The sequence below is a fragment of the Phodopus roborovskii genome, unplaced genomic scaffold, assembly GCF_943737965.1.
Source record: "Phodopus roborovskii unplaced genomic scaffold, PHOROB, whole genome shotgun sequence".
Classification (NCBI taxonomy): domain Eukaryota; kingdom Metazoa; phylum Chordata; class Mammalia; order Rodentia; family Cricetidae; genus Phodopus; species Phodopus roborovskii.
Window position 1 is genome coordinate 181,562 of NW_026126141.1, and position 19,340 is coordinate 200,901.

At 38.9% G+C, this 19,340-nt stretch overlaps 1 protein-coding gene across 2 annotated transcripts in view; it reads right to left on the bottom strand.

Moving 5' to 3' along the window:
* LOC127218504 (claudin-34) overlaps positions 1-19,340 on the bottom strand; it is a 38,661-nt gene that overhangs the window by 9,306 nt on the left and 10,015 nt on the right. The window contains exon 1 of one of the 2 annotated variants that reach the window (XM_051179539.1): positions 7,153-7,207. The exons of the other annotated variant lie outside the window; for it this stretch is intronic. The gene's annotated coding sequence lies outside the window, so the exon portion shown is untranslated. Of the gene's footprint in view, positions 1-7,152; positions 7,208-19,340 lie in introns of those variants that run through there. 2 annotated transcript variants of the gene reach the window in all.

Genomic DNA, 19,340 nt, shown 5'->3' on the forward strand with positions numbered 1-19,340 from the left:
TAAAATTACGCAACAGAAAAAGAAAGCATCTTCAACAAATGGTGCTTGCATAACTGGATGCTGACTTGTGCAAAACTGCAGATAGATCTATATCTATCAGCATGCACAAAACTTAAGTCCAAATGGATCAAAGAACTCAACATATATCCAGCCACACTGAACTTATTAGAAGACAACTACAGAGGTACCCTTGAACGAACTGTTACATGAGATGACTTTCTAAATGAAACAATAGTACACAGATGCTGAGATTAACAATTAATAAATGGGATCTCTTGAAATTGCAAAGCTTCTGTAAGGCAAAGGACACAGTGAACAAGACAAAATGGCTGCCCACAGTATGGGAAAATATATTTATCAACCCTACACCTGACAAAGGGCTGATTTCAAATTATCCAAAGAAATCATGAAGTTAGCTACCAAAACACCAAATAATCTAATAAAAAAGTGGGGTACAGAACTAAATAAAGAATTCTCCATAGAGGAATGTAAAATTCCTGAAAGACTCTTAAGAAGGTTTTCCATTTCTTCACTGACCTTGAAAGGATAATACTAACAATATTTGGAACAACAAATGACCCAAGATAGCCAAAATAACACTGTACAATAAATGAACTTCACAAGGCATAACAGATTGGTATTGTCACAAAAATAGACAGGTAGAACAATTGAATGGAATTGAAAATCCTGATATTAACCCACACATATATGGACACCTGATTTTTTACAAAACAGCTAGAAGTATAAAATGGAAAAAGGAAAGAACCTTCAACAAATGGTGCTGGCACAACTGGATGATGGTTTGCAGAAGACTGTAGATAGACCCATGTCTATCGCCATGCTCAAAACTCAAGTTCAAATGGATCAAAGACCTCAGCATAAAACCAGCCACACTGAACCTCTTAGAAGAGAAAGTAGGAGATACGCTTGAACAAATTGGTACAGGAGACCACTTCCTGAACATAACAACAGTAGCACAGACACTGAGATCGACAATTAATAATGGGCCCTCTTCAAACTGAGAAGCTTCTGTAAGGCAAAGGACACAGTTGATAAGACCAAATGACAGCCCACAAAAGATCTTCACCAATCCTACATCTAGCAGAGGGATGATCTGCAAAAAACACAAAGAACTCAAGAAACTAATCAACAAAACACCAAACAACCCTATTAAAAAAAAAATACGGGGTATAGACCTGAAGAGAGAATTCTCAATAGAGGAAATCAAATACCCTGAAAGACACTTAAGAAAGTGTTCAATATCCTTAGCTATCAGGGAAATACAAATCAAAACAACTCTGAGATACCTCCTGCCAGAATGTCTAAAATTAGAAACACCAATGACAACTTATGCTGGGGAGGATAAAGGGGAACACTCCTCCACTACTGGTGGAAGTGAAAACTTGTACAGCCATTTTGGAGATCAGTATGGTGGTTCCACAGGAAAATGGGAATCAGTTTACCACAGGTATACCCAAATGATACACATTCATGCAACAAGGACATCTGTTCAATTATGTGCATAGCAGCATTATTTGTAATAGCAAGAACCCAGAAGCTACCTAGATGCCCCTCAACTGAAGAATGGATAAAGACGATGTGACACATTTACACAATGGAATACTACTCAGTGGGGGGAAAAACAATGAAATCTTCAAATTCATAGGCAAGTCGATGGAACTCGAAAAAACCATCCTGATAGAGGTAACCCTGTCACAAAAAGAATTATGTGTTATGTACTCACTTATATATGGATTTTATACCTATAGCAAAGGATCACCAGTCTATAATTCACACCACAAGAGAAAGTAGGATATAAGGAGGGACCTAAGAGATTTATACAAGGCCCATACAAGTTCCCTCTCCTGAGCATATTGAGAGATGGGGGAAAGTGAGTGGAGAAGGAGCTAGAAGAAAGAGAACAGGAGAAGAGGTAAGCACACCGGGCCCATTAAAATTGAGGCAGGGGAGGAATAGATGAGAGAGAGAAAAAAAGAGAGATGCCCTAAAAGAGGGAGCCATTATAGGTTTGAAGAGAAAACTAACTCTAGAGGAATGTCCAGAGACTTACAAGACTGACCCCAACTAACAATCTGAGCAACAGTGGAAAGGCTACTTTGAATGTGCTTACCGATATTGAAGTTGATAACTAACTTATCTACCATCATGGAGCTCTTATCTAGTAGCTGGTGGAAACAGAAGCAGACACCCACAGCTAAACACTGAGCCAAACTGGAATCCAGATGCAGAGAGAGATAAGTGATAAGAAAATAGGCAAAAGACCAGACTACAGAAACCCACAGAGACAGCTCCCCCATACTGATAGCTGGGTAAACAGCATTGGAATGATTCAGATCCCCTGAACATGGGTCTTCATTAAAAGGCCTGGTCAGTGTAAGGGACCTCTGACAGTGGAAACCAATATAGATCCCTGGGGCACAAAAGGACTTTGGGAGCACATTCCACATGTAGGGTTACTCCCTTAACCTAGAGGCAGGAGGGAGGGCCTACTCCCTACTCAAATGACTTGACAGATTGGAGTGTGGGGGAATGGGTTGGAAGTGTGGCCAGGGGGCATAGGAGTGAGGGAATAAATAAAATTAAAAAGAAGAAAAAAGAGAACGTGTTCAATATCTTTAGCCATCAGGGTAATGCAAATCAAAACAACTCAGAGATACTATCTTACTCCTGTGAGAATGGTTAAAATAAAAAACACCAATGAAAGTTTATGCTGGAGAGAATGTAAAGAAATGGGAGTACTCTTCCATTGCTGGTGGGAGTGCAAACTCTTACAGCTACTTTTCAAATCAGTATGGGGGTTTCTCAGGAAAATGGGAATCAGTCTACCTCAAGATCCAGTAGTTCCACTCTCAGCCATATACCCAAAAGATGCACATTCATACAACAATGTTCAACTATGGCATAGCAGCATTATTTGTAACAGCCAGAATTGGAAGCAACCTAAATGCTCAACATATGAATGGGTAGGGGAAATGTACATTTACACAATGGAGTACTACTCACTGGAAAAAACAATGGAATCTTGAATTTCACAGGTAAATGAATCGAACTAGAAGAAACCATCCTGAGTGAGGCAACCCAGTCACAAAAAGGCAAACATGATATGTACTCACTCATATATGGCTTTTAGACATAAAGCAAAGGATTATCAGCCTACAATCTACATTGCCAGGAAAACTAGGAAAAAAGGAGGACCCTAAGAGAGACATACATGATCCCCTGGAGAAGGGGAAAGAGACAAGATCTCTTGAGCAAATTGGGAGTGTGAGCACTGGGCGGGGGGAGAGGAGAGGGAGTTACAGAGAAGAGGAGTGGAGAGGTGGACATGATGGAGCAGGAAGATTGAGTCAGGGAAAGAATAATGGAGAGCAAGAAAAGAGACACCATAATAAGTGGAGCCATTATAGGTTTAAAGAAAAATCTAGCACTAGGAAAATGTCCAGTGTTCTACAAGGATGACCCCAGCTAACAATCTAAGCAATAGTGGAAAGGCTATCTTAAATGCCCTTCCGTGATAACGAAATTGATGACTATCTAATGATATTATATATGCCATCCTTGAACCTTTATCTAGTCAGTGATGGAATCAAAAGTAGACACAAACAGCTAAACACTGAGTTGAAGTCATGGAATCCAGTTGCAGAGAGGGATGAGTGATGAGCAAAAGGGTCAAGGCCAGGCTGCAAAAACCCACAGAAACAACTGACCTGAACAAAGGGGGGTCTATAGACTCCACTCTGATAGCAGGGAAACCAGAATATGATTGACCCATTCCCCCTTAATGTAGGTGATAGTTAGGAGGCCTGGGAAGTCTATGGGCCTCTGGTAGTGGATCAGTATTTATCCCTAGTAATGTCCTTTGAGAGGCCATTCCACATAAAGGGTACTCTCATCCTATACACATGGGGGAGGGACTAGGCTCTGCTCCAAATAATATGACAGACTTTGAAGATCCCCCATGGGAATCCTCACCCTGGGCAGCAAAAAGTGGATGGTATTGGTGTTGGGAGGGGGACAGGGTAGGAGATGAGGGTGGAGGAACTGGGATTGACATGTAAAACAAGGTTTTTTCAAATTTAAATAAAAATAATAATATATAAAAAGAAATTATAAAGAACAATTTTTAATTGAAAAACAATATTATTAAAATCTATAACAAATTTTAAAAAAAGAAAAAGAAATGCAATGTTGGAGCCAAATCTCTTGCTTAAGGACAAAAAAAAAAAAAAAAAAAAAAAAAACCTTAAAGTAAGGCATATAACTAAACTGAATAAAAGGAGTGGTTCCCTCAGGACAATACCCCACCCAACTTTACTTCCCACTTTTGAAAGGAATTAAAGGAAAGCTTAAGCTTAAATTTAACCATCAACAACTAAGAGCTTATACAAATGCAAACCAAGGATGGTCCCAATTTCATTTCGTGACCCAGCAAGCAGAAGTACTTTGTGACTTTGGCCTCATTGCTCTGAATTTAGAGTTTAGAAGAGTATAGGAAAGGGGTTGTAGAATTTTTCTCCATGGTTAAAGAAAGCTGCCCAAGAGTTTGCAGGGATGTCTCTGCACTGAGGCTTAGAGAGACCATTGTGTGAAGCTGTGAAAGAGAGGCCTAGATTTGGTTGGAGATCCTGACATAATGGCGATGCCATTGTTGAGGGATATCCACCAAAAAGACCTTCTAAGAGGATGTGAAACCAACCCAAGAGAGACAAGTGTGTTGCAGTTGACAAAGATGATGGAAGTTGGAAATCTGAAGGATACTTTGATGCTAGACATGGAGATGCAGAATTTGGAGTTTTTCCTGTTGTGTTTTAGTCTTCCTTTGGTCCAGTATTTTCCCTCACTATGCACCTTTCCTCCATTTTAGAATGGGAATGCGTATTCTGTGCCACTCTACGTTGGAAGTATGTATTTTGTTCTTATTTTACAGGGTGTTATAATTAAGAAATTGCTTTCTGTCTCAGAAAGTTTAGAAACTGGACTCTTAAACCATGTTGGGAAGGAAAGAGTATGGGTACTTTTGAGTTTTATCCAAATACATTTGGATTCTATAGTTACAAGCTTATGAGAGCAAAATAGTGAAATGTGTTGGTTTTAATAATAATGGTCCTTATAGCCTCATGTAGGTATATGTTTAATCTCCAATTGGTTGGTGAACTAATTGAAAAGGATTAGAAGGTATGTATTTGTCAGAGGCAGTTTGTCAGTATGGGTGAACTTTAGGATTTAAAAGAGCTCACAACATGCCGCCATGCTTGGTATCTCTCTCTCTCTCTCTCTCTCTCTCTCTCTCTCTCTCTCTCTCTCTCTCTCTCTCTCTCTCTCTCTCTCTGTGTGTGTGTGTGTGTGTGTGTGTGTGTGTGCCTTTCTCACCGCTACCTGTTTCTTGAGGATAAGGCTGTGAAGTTCTCAGATACTTCTCCAACTCCATGGCTTTCTGCCTGCTGCCACATTTTGTACTATGAAGAGAATAGGTTAACCCTCTGAAACTGTAAGCAAGCCCCTAATTAATACTTTCATGTTCAAGTAATTAATGAAGGCATTCTTTTTTCTTGTGATTGTTTTGTTTGATTTGAGAAGGACCATTATTATATAGGCTTGAACACCCTCTAAGATCATTCAGGATCCCTGACTGCCCTTGAAGCTGTGATGTGCTTGCTGTTCTCTACATCTGGATAATGGGATATATTTATAGGAATAGAATTGAAAAGAAAACAAATACTTATGATTGAATTAGTGATTTTAAGTAATTTATGAACTGCTTCAGCTCTCCGAAGATTGGTGAGATAAAGGAATAGAGACTATTTCTCTATGGAAAATGCTCTAATCAGACAGATCCTGTTGACTTCAGCTTCAAGAACCCATTGTTTTTTTGGTATGAAAATGAGACTTTTTAAAAGAAAAACAAAAGACAATTATAGAGAAAAAAGAATCCACTGTTTTTGTGGGCCAATCCTTCTGCCAAATGAATGTAATGGTCCATGGATGTGCTGACACCTTTGGAAATGGAAATGGGTTATGGAATTTCATGAGGTAGAAGAAAGGACAGCTGTGTGTGTGTAGGAGGGGCGATTAGAAGAACCAGAAGGACTGCTCAGAACATAGTAGCATGAAAGATAATTCCCTTTTATGACAAGAGATTTGGACCTCACAAGCATGTCTCCCACAGCACACTGATAGATGAGAGCTATAGGGGGCAATGGAGGACAATTAAACAGTAAAATATAAACCTCAAGTATGGCTTCTACTAAGCATATTAATTCTTTCACCAAGTATTGTGTTATTTTAACAATGTGATGAAAATGAACCACCGTAACTTGAAACATATTTGTTGGTTGGCTTCCAGCTTTGAGCAACATACCAGAGAGAACCACTGAAGGGTAGCCTGAATTAGTTTGTTCATGTCATAGTTTCAGATATTTCAGTTTATAGACTTAGACCCTTTAATTATATGGGTGTGAAAAGGAAGGATGTAGTGGGAGCAGGTCACAGAAGCAATTCACCTCATAGTGAACAGAAATCAAAGCAGAGAAATGATCAGGGATGGAATATTCAAAGGCACAATTCCTACTATCTAATTTCTCCAGCTACATGCAATCCCAATTGTCCAGAACCTTCAAAAAAGTACTACCCAGGTAGAATTAAAAGATTTCACACATGAGCATTTTGTGGGGACAATTCATATTCAAATTGTAAAACTATGATAAATGTTTATCTAATTATACTGATTATAAAATATTACTAATAATAATATTCTTGGGAAATATAGAAATTGTCACATATGTGACAGCACAGATGATGCTAGAGACCATTATGCTAAGTGTAATAAGTCAATCAAATTATCTCAAATACCCTAGGATTTTACTAAGCAAGTCCCTTGGGCTCCATTTCATCAAGTCCCAAACCAGAATGGTGGTTGCTAATGGACAAGAGAAAGAAGAATAGGGAATGACACTCAGTAGGACAGATTTTTAGTTGGAAAGATGGGAAGTTGTGATGCTTTCACAACACAAAAGTGAATGTTCTGTCATGGGACTATATACTGAATATGTTCAGTGGTAAATTTTGATGTGAATGAGATCCTGAACTTATTATTCAGTGTGTAAAATGAAGATGGATGGAAGCACTACTAACCAGAGATGCTGCTGTCAAGTGATCTGATGGTAGGTGACGTGACAGGGCAGGGCAGCCAACTATGTAGGCCAAGGAAGCAGCTCCTCTCACTTGTCCTTTGAGGCTCCTTGCCTTCACAGTGAGCTCTGAGCTCTTGACCTATTATTGGCTACTTCTAGTTCTAAGAATCCTATTGTATCATCAAATTCCAAACCACATTTATCTCGCCTACCTGTGTTCAGTCATTAATGTTTTAGTGTCTTGACACTATTTATGGTGGTGGGGAGACTGTGGCATTTCATTTGCTTTCTCTTGCTATGTAATCTTTTCAGGATTTTCAGAGTGGGATACATCCCACTAAGACTCTCTGCCCATTTTTTCAGACCTCTATGCCATCAATTTCCCTTTTCTCTGTCTTTGAGAAATAGTTTCTATCCTCTGTCATTGAAGTAATGATAAGTCTAGAACAGCCATTTCCATGTATAAATAGGATAGATACAGGTGTCAATTCTCTATGAAAGAGCCTGGTTAATTCCTCACAGATGTGTATACAGATCCAGGTAAATGGAACAGTTGATGAGATTATAGCTGCAAAGGAAAGGAAAGCTTCCTAAAACATATTAACAATTCACAATCAGTACATCAATACAGTTTATAGTACGTATCATTTTAGAGCAACTATGTACTATATTGAATTGTAATTGTGGAAAGTTTTCCATATTGCTTAATAACAAGCAGATGTTATAAATGTTTCATGATGGGGATGCTGAGATGACTCCAAACTTAAGAGCATTTTTTCCTCTTCTAGAATATGTAATTGTGGTTCCAGACACCCATTTCACATGGTTCACAACTACCTACCACTCCTGATCTGGAATAATTGATGCTTTCTTATGATCTTTGTAGGCACATACATACATATGGCATGAATTCACAGACACAGATACATACAAATAAATGAAAAACATCTTGTAGTTAGTTAGCAATATGTCTTAGAGGATAAGGCTGCTTTTCCTCAGTATTTGGGTTCAATTCCCAGCACTCACATTGTAGCTCACAGACAAAGTCATTGAAAATCTGTTATTTCCAGGTATATAAGATACAAAAGTTCATTGCAGGAGTGATGGTACAGGTCTACAATTGCAGTAATCAGACTGAGACAGGTGTAGAAATTCTAGGCCAACCTGGGGTGCATAATGGAACTTTACCTTAAATTAATTAAACAAAAAAGTTACAGAAATGAATTGCTATTAATTTCGCTCTTGATTGTTAACAGAATAACAACACTTTAATTGAATTATACAGCAACAAAAATGTTTTATCCAATGTAGAAAGGAGCTCAAGTCCCCAAATGTAGAAAAAGTGAATATACAAGTACCTATATATTCTGCTCCATGGCACCTAATTCTCTCCTCTCTCTCTCTCTCTCTCTATATATATATATATATATATATATATATATATATATATATATATATATATATATATATATATATATATATATTTCCTTTTTCTTCAGGCTAGAGGGTATCTTGGCGGTTTAATGGGAGTTGTTTCTCTCTCTCAGTGCCTGGGTTCAATTTTGAGCACTAATATGACATGTCGCAACTATCTCTTTCTCCATTTCAAGAGGATCCAGTACCATCCTCTATCCTTGGTGGACAGTAGAATGCAATTGGTATGTAGACATACATGCAGGCAACACAATATACATAAAATAATTTTAATGAATTCTTAAAAATATGTTATTACTCTAATCGTGCCTTTACTTTTACAAAAAGGTTGAAATGCAAGCCAAAAAGAATGTGATATCTAATGGGGTTGGATAAGTAGCAATATAGTATTTTCTTTATCTTGTTTATGATTTCTGAAACATTCTCACCCTGTATCTTAGTCATCTTGAGATTGTATTCCACCATGAAACACTGAAGAGTGCTGGGAGTTTAGGGATGTTCCATCATGCCCTTCCAAAATATTCATAAGTAATATTTTATTTTGAGATTAATAACCATTGTATTTGTTTTTACATATTCTATAATATATTGGCTTATATTTTGGTCATGACTATTGGATACCAGTAAGGATAAAAAAATAACACTGACACATGAATTTTCCCTCTACATTTGCATATGTGACTTCCCAGTAGTCATTGTGTTCTAGACTACACACCTGTAAACAAGAGGAACAACTGTTCCAACAGATTAGACTCACTGTCTTTATTAGGCTGTAGTTCCAAGGACACTGACCCATTCACTCTTTTAATTACAGTTCATCTCCAATTACGAAGAGGACAGAAGAGGACATAGGCACTCAAAAGTACAAAGTCACTTGGAAATGTATGCAGCTAGGAAATGAAAGGGGCCTTGCAGAAAGGTATGTGATAGGGGCTTTGACTGGTTTTCATTTGGCCAATTGACATTCCTCAGGAAATTAAAATCATTTAAGTGTGACATGACTAAAGCAATGGCAAACCACAAGTATTTTTATTCACTAATTTATCATAGATTCCATTTATTTAATATGTTCATGAGTTTTTGGCTTTCATGTATGTATGTGCACCATGTACATCCCTTGTTTCTGAAGAACACATCAGATCTGGTGGAACTGGAGTTACAGATGGCTATGAGTTATGTGGGTGCTGGGAAGCAATCGCAGGTCTTCTTAAAGAGAAAATAAAGCACCTTTCATAGCTCAGCCTTCTTTCCAGCACTGAGAGCCATAATCTTTAAGCAGTTTTTTTTCTATTTTTATTATAAAAACATTTCAAAGAAGTTATATAGGTTAAGCAACATATATTTATAAAAAATATACACATATACAAGCATGGACTAATTAATAGTGCTAAAAGAGCTCATGAATTTGAAGAACAGTGGGGAGGGATATGGAGGATGATTTTGAGTGGAGAACAGGAAGGTAGAAATGTAGTTATAGCATAATCTCAATAACTATATTTAAAATGTTATTATGCACACTGTGATTACTAGGAAGTTGTATCTGTCAAACATAATGCAGAAGAAAAGCAAAATATTTTCTATTCTCTCAGTAAATTGTTTTAATCCTTTGCAGTTTCTGAGTATTTTGCCTATTTTAGCTACTGTTTGACCAGGCCTTTTAAGCGAGCATTCCCAAAAATCATTCCTTGTCTTACTGTCACATAACTGAGCAATAGATAAGACAGATATTGAAAAGAACTAATTTGTCTTGAAGAGTTTCCATTAACGCTGATTACTTCACATACTTATAGTAAAAGAGTGCTTGGTTATCAATTAAAACAGCAAACAAACTTCCAATTAAATCAAAATTAGTACTCTTATCTGCCACTTCAGAGGATACTCTGGTACCTGATTATTTCTCATGTCATTTGAATGGCACTGTTGTCAGGGAACTTTGGGCATCCATCTTTGGAGATGAAGACCAGTTCTAACTTTGGAGAGTGGGACATCATTTTTTGTAGAGACAGCTCTTTACAGAGTGGCCAGGGTACTATTTCTTTGAAACTCACTGAGGGTATCCTTTTCTACTGCTCTGGATTCCTACAAATTTGAAAGGCATGTCCTTTTGGAAGCTCCTTACATTTTTCTGAGGTAGTATCTGCATGCCTGTCTAGAGAAATATATTTCGTTTGTATTTTTAATCATTTTTCCCAGGCATTTTCGACCCTCTTCATTTTTTGCCTGTTTGAAAGAACTGAAAAATCCAGATTTAAATGTTAAGTTATAACATCTAGGGCCCCACTACCTACTCTTTTGAAACTTATCCCTGATGTCAGGATTAGAATGGGTGGTAAAATAAGCATCTACTAGCATTCATTTTCTAGGAAAAATATTAATTACAATAAAATTTTAATCCTATATTACCATCAATTAGCTTTATCCCTCATAAGGTTTTGAGCTTATGAAGACCTTGTTTCAAATACTACCAAAATTAAAAATAAATGCTCAGTGATGTGTTATGCTGATTAATTTGTATGATCTTCACACAAGGTAGAATCACTTCATAGAGGTAACCTCAACTGAGAAGATATCCCCATTCCATTTGCCTGTTTGCAAATCTATAGGTCGTTTTACTGATTAGTGAGTGATGTGGGAGGGCCCAGCTCATTGTGGGTATTGCCATGTCTAGGTCTTGGAGTTATAAGAAAGTAGGCTAGGGAAACCAGGGTAAATATGGCCTCTGCTCCATTTCTCTCTAGCAGGTTCCTGCTTGAGTAAATGCCCAGATTTCCCATCACAGTGGACTGTGATAGGTATGTGTAAACAAACAAATCCTTTCTCCGTCAAAGTGATTTTAGTTATGAGCTTTACCACAGCAACAGGAATTAATCAGAAAAGGTAGAGATTACCATTTTACTACTCTTATTAATATAATAAAGAGTTCCAGGTACAGAAATATTTATGGCAGAGATGAAGTTGCAGGTCTACAATCTCAGTATTCAGTCTGAGGCAAGAAGAGCACAAATTCTAGGGCATCTGTAGGGAGATATTCACTTTGTCCGCGTCTGTGGCATTGACCACACCCAATGGGTGTGGAGACATGGGTGGAAGTGACCTGGGGAACTAGGTCTGAGGAGGAGCCCAGGAGCACCCTCTTGCTGGTGGAACGCAGACAGGAGAGGATCCAGAGGCATCCTTGGGACCAGGAACCTGCTAGTGTTTATCTGTCTATGTTGTAAGTTATTTCTCCCTGAATAAACATCCATTCAGCCTATTTGTTTATCCTGTTATCCTTACTAAACCACGGGACCTGGTGTCAGAAGTGGGATCAGGATTTTCACAGGACCTGGGTTTCACCCAGACAGCAGATGACATTCCCTTCCCCAACCATACCTGAACAAGTGGTTGTCTTGCCTAGCCAGGCAGACACACCACAGCTTGTGGGAAGTTTGTGTCTGCTGTACAACTCCTTTATCTCCACCATGGCCCTGAGACCACTGCTCTTCTCCTGCCCATTCCCTCACATTGCATTCACACAGAGCCCTGCACTGCCTGCCCCACTTGTGTATTCCCATGCACGGCCCAGCATCTGGGCCTGCCCTTCTTTTGGGTTCCCACAGCCCAGCAGTGCAAGTAGGAGGCAACACCTGTTAGCCCTGCCAAACTAGCAATTTACACACGGCTTGTTTAACTCCTTCATTTAACAAAATTTTGCTTGTCTTAGTTTGTTAAGAGCTATTCTACAGGGACCGGGATCAGAAGGATTGTCTGCTGCTAGACAATATTTGCTGTTACACCTCCAGGTATACTACCACAAGTTGAGATCTACAACTAAAGCAATAATTTCCAGGACAGCAGAATTACACCAAAGGTAATTGCAACATCCTTCGAAATTTAAGCTGATATAAATCTGAGATCAATTGTTCCATACCTATGGAGGATAATCTTACAGTGCAGGACTATAGGAATGGTTCAAGAAGTTCAGACACTCAAAGAAGCAATGGTGAATAGATTTCAGGCCTCAGAAGACTTTCAATCTAACACATGAGAAGAAGAAATACAGGTAACAAGGCATGAAAGAGACTTAAAATTTTCTACACAGTTTAGGGTCAGAGAAGCTTTCCCTGTATCTATTAATGAAAAACCAGCAGCAACAACAACAACAAAACCACCCAAAATGTGTCCCTGCATATCAGCAGGAACCAATATGTATGGAAGACTTAAAAGGAATAAAGGAAGCAGTAGTCTCTTATGTCATGCTCTTACCATATTTGAGGCAATTAACAGAATCATGGGCAAGAAATAACAAGGTAAACCCTAAGGATTGGTATCAATTAATATCAGCTGTCCTTGAAAACTCCTCTCAATTAGAATGGAGGGCTTTATGGAGAGAGGAAGCAAAAGCTCTTGAACTTCAGGGCTTAAAGAAAGTTTATAAAGCTCTCCAAGATAAAATTCTTGTTGAGGGTCTTTATGCTGACCCAGAAACTCAAGCTGCCTATGATGAACACATCTTGTCTCTATGCAGTACAGCTGCTTTGAATGCTTGGGATAAGGTTCATGAACTAGGGGAGAGGATAGAATCCTATACCAAGATAAGGCAAGGACTGAGAAAACGTTTTAGTGTATTCCTAGACAGGTTGTCTATGACAGTACAATTAGGGGTAGCAGACACAAATTCTAGGTGAATACTCATAGAATCATTAGCTTATGAGTATGTGAATCCACAATGCAAACAAGTGCTTTGACCTTTAAAATTCAGATCAGCACCCTTGGATGAATGGATCCTATATACAGCCAACATTGAGTGTAATGACAATAATAAGAAAGCTTGGGTAGGAGAAGCCACATCTAAAGGTCAGGAAAGACATCATAACAGAGGTCTTAACTATGGTGACATAGAAGCTTGGATAGGAGAAGCTATCTCCAAAGGTTTGAAAAGATATCAAAATATCAGTTGTTTTAACTCTAGTTAGACAGGACATCTAGAAAGAAATTGTAGGCAAAGCATCTCTAGAAATAACCCTCCCAAGAATGAATCGAACTGAAGGCCTCAGCTTTCTGGGTTATGCAGAAGATGTGGCCAGAGACAAGCAAGGAAACCCTTTACAACCGGGAAACTCCAAACATTCCCAGTCACTGTAGAGAAGAATTTCCCACAGGACAATTAGAAAATCCAGTGCCTATTGTAAAAACTCATACTGCTCTGGATGGCAAACTAGTGATGGAAGTTGATTCAAACATGACAGAAGGAAAAGAAAAATGTATATTTTGGCAAACCTCTATAAACATTCAAAGGCCTAGATTGACAGTTAAGATGAATTAACAAACTGTTTGGAGACATTGTTGACATAGGGCCTGAGGTACCTATCATATCTAATAAGTCTTGGCCTTGAAGATGGCCCCTGCAAGAGATAAATGTTCAGTTCTTAGGGATTGGAACCCTGTCTCAGGTAAAACAGAGCAAGATATGGATTGAATGTATAGGACAAGAAGGACAGAGAGGAAGGTTGAGACCATATGTGGCTGATATAGCAATAAATTTATGGGGTCGTTATCTATTACAACAATGGAAAACTCAGATTAACATTCTACCAGTAGTAGATATGAATCATAAATGACCTCATGATTGTGGAAAAAATATTAAAAGGTACCATACAAGACAGATACCAAATATCCAGGCTGTATAAAAACAGAATAGAAGTGCCAAACAAACAGAAGAACCAAAAGCCCTACCTTTAATATGGCTAGCAGGCAAAATTGTCTGGGTAGGGCAACAGCCTATGACCACTGAGAAGTTAGAGGCTTTAGAAAACCTGGTTCAGGTAAATGCTGGACATAACAAGGAATCTACCAGCTCTTGCAACTCACCTGTATTTGTTATCAAAAAGAAATCTGGTAAATGGAGAATACTTACAGACCTGAGAGCCATAAATAATTTTACCCAGCCAATGGGCTCTCTACACCCTTGAATGCCCTTGCCTTCATTGATACCTAAAGAATGGTCTATTATAGTTATTGATTTAAAGGATTGCTTCTTCACTATACCTTACAAGAACAAGATAAAGTGAAATTTGCCTTCACGGTACCTAATTAAAATAATTCCCAGCCGGTGAAGAGATATCAATTGAAGATTTTGCCACAGGGAATGCTAAACAGTCCCATCCTGTGCCAATATTTTGTGCAAAAACCATTGGATATAATGTGTAAACAGTTTCCACAATCCAAAATTTACCATTACTTGAATGATATATTGTTCTAACGTAGACATTTTAGGAAAAAAAAGTTTGAGAAAGTAAAGGAAATTTTACCTCACTGGGATTATAAATTGCATCTGAAAACATACAAAATGTCGATCCTATCAACTACTTAGCATATAAAATAGGTCTATAAAAATTATACCACAGTAAGTACAGACCAGGAGAGTTCACTACCAGACACTGAGTGATCTTCAAAAATTATTAGGAGAGATTTCTCAGCTGCAAATCATTATTGGAGTATAAGGACATGACTTGACAAATTTGAAAATGTCCCTAAGAGGAGAAAAGGACTTGATTAGTCCATGAATACTATCAGCTGAAGCTGATAATGAATTAGAATGGGTAGAAAAGAGGGTACTAGAAGCATATGTGGACCATGTGGATCCAAAACTAGAATGTATTCTGGTTATATTACTATTTAGAGAATATCCTTCAGGGATTTTGATGCAGAGGGAAGATATCACATTTGAATGGATATTTTGACCACATAAACAGAATAAAAAAACTAAAAACATATATAGAAAAGATCTCTGACTTGATTATAAAAGGTAAATTAAGACTATGTCAACTGACAAGAAGGGAAGCAGAAATTATAGTACATATAACTAATGAGGAAATTTCATCCTTATGGATAGATAATGAATATTGGCAGAGAGCATGCAAGAATTTTTTGGGAATGATTACCAACAATTATCACAAAAGTGAAAGAATCAAATTCATTAAAAAAAAAAAAAAAGATTTGGATCCTTCCACACATTGTAAGAACGTCATCTATCTTTGGTGTTCCTACATTCTACACTGATGCAAACAAATCTTGTAAGGTAGGATATACGTCAGGAAAAAATAAGTAAAGTAATTCAAAGCCCTTGAAATTCTGTAAAAAAAGCAGAATTGTAAGCCATTCTCATAGTACCCATGTATTTTACAGAATCCCTCAATATTTTTACTGACTGTCAATATGCAGAGAGAGTCATCTTACACATTGAGACTGTAGAATTTATTCCCAACGATTGAGAATTCACTTCCTTATTTATATAGCTACAAGATATATCAGAAATAGGACTCACCATATATATATATATATATATATATGTATATACGTATATATACGTATATACATATATATACACATATATATACATATACATACATATATATATATATATATATATATATATATCACACATCAGATCCCATATGGATCTATATGGATCTGTCAGGTCCTCTAGCACAATGCAATGATCAAATTAATCGGTTATTAATAGGAAGTATGCTGGAAGCCTCAGAGTTTCATAAGAAACACCCTGTGAACAGCAAAAGTTTTAAAAAAGATTGTTTTCGGCCCTACCCCACCTATGGTCCTGCCGCTCTGGTTGAGCACTGGGACAGAGGGTGGAGCCAACAGTCCACCCTACTTTGGAGACCTCTTGGAGCAACTACGAACAAAGGAGACCTGACTATTCACGCTGGACAACTTGTAATTTCCACTGGCTTGGTCTCTGACCCTGCCTCCAGTCCTCTGCTGGAGTCCCGGGCCCCTCCCAGAGATCCGCCTATCTCTGCGGGTCCACTCAGAGTTCCTGCAGGCAAGATCCTTGACCCCCAAATCCAGGCCCCTGCCAAAGAACGAGGTCTCAGCTGGGGGGCGCCAGTTTTCAGTGAGATCCCACTACCCTGCAAAACCTTCTCAAGTTCCAGCCCAGCCCTCGTACTCTTCTGCCGGCTATTGGCCAGAGGTGAGTCTGGGCCCAATTGGGGCTGCCTGTCCCCTTCAACCTCTTTTCCCCCCTCCCCCGCCTGAACTCCCTGGATTGGCCCCTGATCCTGCTGCTCCTGGCTCAGGTCCCCATTGAGAGCACCCTTGGAGCTCTGATACACCCCCACACATCCCAACCTCCAGCCTACCCCCCCCCACCCTGTGCCCTACCCCACCTATGGTCCTGCCGCTCTGGTTGAGCACTGGGACAGAGGGTGGAGCCAACAGTCCACCCTACTTTGGAGACCTCTCTGAGCAACTCCAAACAAAGGAGACCTGACTATCCACATGGGACCACCTGTAATTTCCACCAGCTTGGCCTCTGACCCCGCCTCCAGTACTCTGCTGGAGTCCCAGGCCCCTCCCAGAGATCCGCCTATCTCTGCAGGTCCACTCTGAGTTCCTGTGGGCAGGATCCTTGACCCCCAAATCCGGGCCCCTGACAAAGAACAAGGTCTCAGCTGGAGAGCGCCAGTTTTCAGTGAGATCCCACTACCCTGCAAAACCTTCTCAAGTTCCAGCTCAGCCCTCGTCCTCTTCTGCCGGTCATTGGCCAGAGCTATTGGCCAGAGCTATTGGCCAGAGGACCACTGTGAGTACCTGCTGGCATCTTCTTCTGGATCCTCATCCTTGACCCCATCCCTGGATCTCTGTCTGCAGAGAAACCTCCTAGAGAGCATGGACCACACAGAGCTACAGACATTGAATCTTTGATCCACATAAGCCCATCGGGGAAGGACCATAGAGAGAGGGAAGAGACACCACCAACACCTACTGGAAGAAACTATGGGAAGAAGGCAATACAAGAGAACACCTAACAACAGAAAGACAAACATGACACCACCAGAATCTAGGGAATCTACACCAACTAGAATGGAACACAACAACAAAGCAGAGGAAGCAGAAGGGTACGACTTAAAAATCACCATCATAAAATTGATAGAGGCCCTCAAAGAAGATATGAGAAAATCCCTTAAAGAAATGGAGGAAAAAATAAACAAAAAAATGGAAGAAATGAACAAATTCCTTAAGGAAAGTACAGAAAGCCAAGAAAAAACAATTAACCAGGTGAAGGAAACGGTTCAAGACTTGAAAACCGAAATTGAGAAAATAAAGGCAACACAAATGGAAGGAAAGCTGGAAATTGAAAAGCTGGGCAAAAAATCGGAAACCAAGGACACAAGCATAACCAATAGAATTCAAGAGATAGAAGAGAGAATCTCAGGCGCAGAAGATAAACTAGAAGAAATAGATTCATCGACCAAAGAAAACCATAAATCCAACAAATCCTTAACACAAAACATCCAGGAAATGTGGGACACAATGAAAAGGCCAAACCTAAGAATAATAGGCATAGAGGAAGGTGAGGAAGCCCAGCTCAAAGGTGCTGAAAACATATTCAACAAAATCATGGAGGAAAACTTTCCAAATCTGAAGAAGGACATGCCCATGAAAGTACAAGAAGCATACCGAACCCCAAATAGGCTGGACCAAAGCAAAAAGACCCCTCGACATATAATAATCAAAACACCTAGCATACAGAATAAAAAAAGAATATTAAGAGCAGCGAAGGAAAAAGGACAGATAACATATAAAGGCAGAACTATCAAAATTACACCTGACTTCTCCATGGAAACCCTCAAGGCCAGAAGGTCTTGGATAGATGTTCTAAAAGTATTAAGAGAACACGGATGCCAGCCTAGGCTACTATATCCAGCAAAACTCTCAGTCAATATAGATGGAGAGAACAAGATATTCAATGACAAAACCAGATTTTCCCAATATGTATCTACAAATCCAGCCCTACAGAAAGTATTGGAAGGAAAATTCCAACCCAAGGAAGGTAACTACGCCCACAAAAATGTAGGCAACAGATAATCCAACTACACCAGAAACCTAGGGTGAAGCAGAACAAATATATTCACAATACCACAGCCAACAACAATCCTAAATCAAACAAGCATCAACAATCAATGGACCTTACTCACCCTCAACATTAATGGTCTTAACTCACCTATAAAAAGACACAGGCTAACAGAATGGATACGAAGACAGAATCCATCCTTCTGCTGCATACAAGAAACACATCTTAGCTCCAAAGATAGACATTACCTCAGGGTAAAGGGTTGGGAAAAGATTTTCCAATCAAATGGAAATAAGAAGCAAGCAGGCGTAGCTATCCTAATATCTAACAAGTTAGACTTCAAACCAAAACTAGTCAAAAGAGATGAAGACGGTCATTTCATATTCATCTCAGGAGAAATCCATCAACACAAAGTCTCAATTCTGAACATCTATGCCCCTAATACAAAGTCACTCACATTCGTAAAAGAAACACTACTAAAACTCAAAGTTCATATACAACCTCACACACTTCAATACACAACTCTCAACACTAGACAGGACCACAAATCAGAAACTCAACAAAGAAACAAAAGAATTAACAGAAATTATGTCTCAACTGGGGCTAACAGACATCTATAGAACATTCCATCCAAAGACAAAAGAATATACCTTCTTCTCTGCTCCACATGGAACCTTCTCTAAAATCGACCACATACTAGGAGACATAACAAACCTCAACAGATACAAGAGAATAGGAATACTCCGCTGTATCTTATCGGACCACCATGCTTTAAAATTTGAATTCAACAACAACACAAATAGCAGAAAACCTGCAAACTCATGGAAACTTAACAATGTGCAATTGCACCACTCCTGCATCAAAGAAGAAATAAAGAAAGAAATTAAAGACTTTCT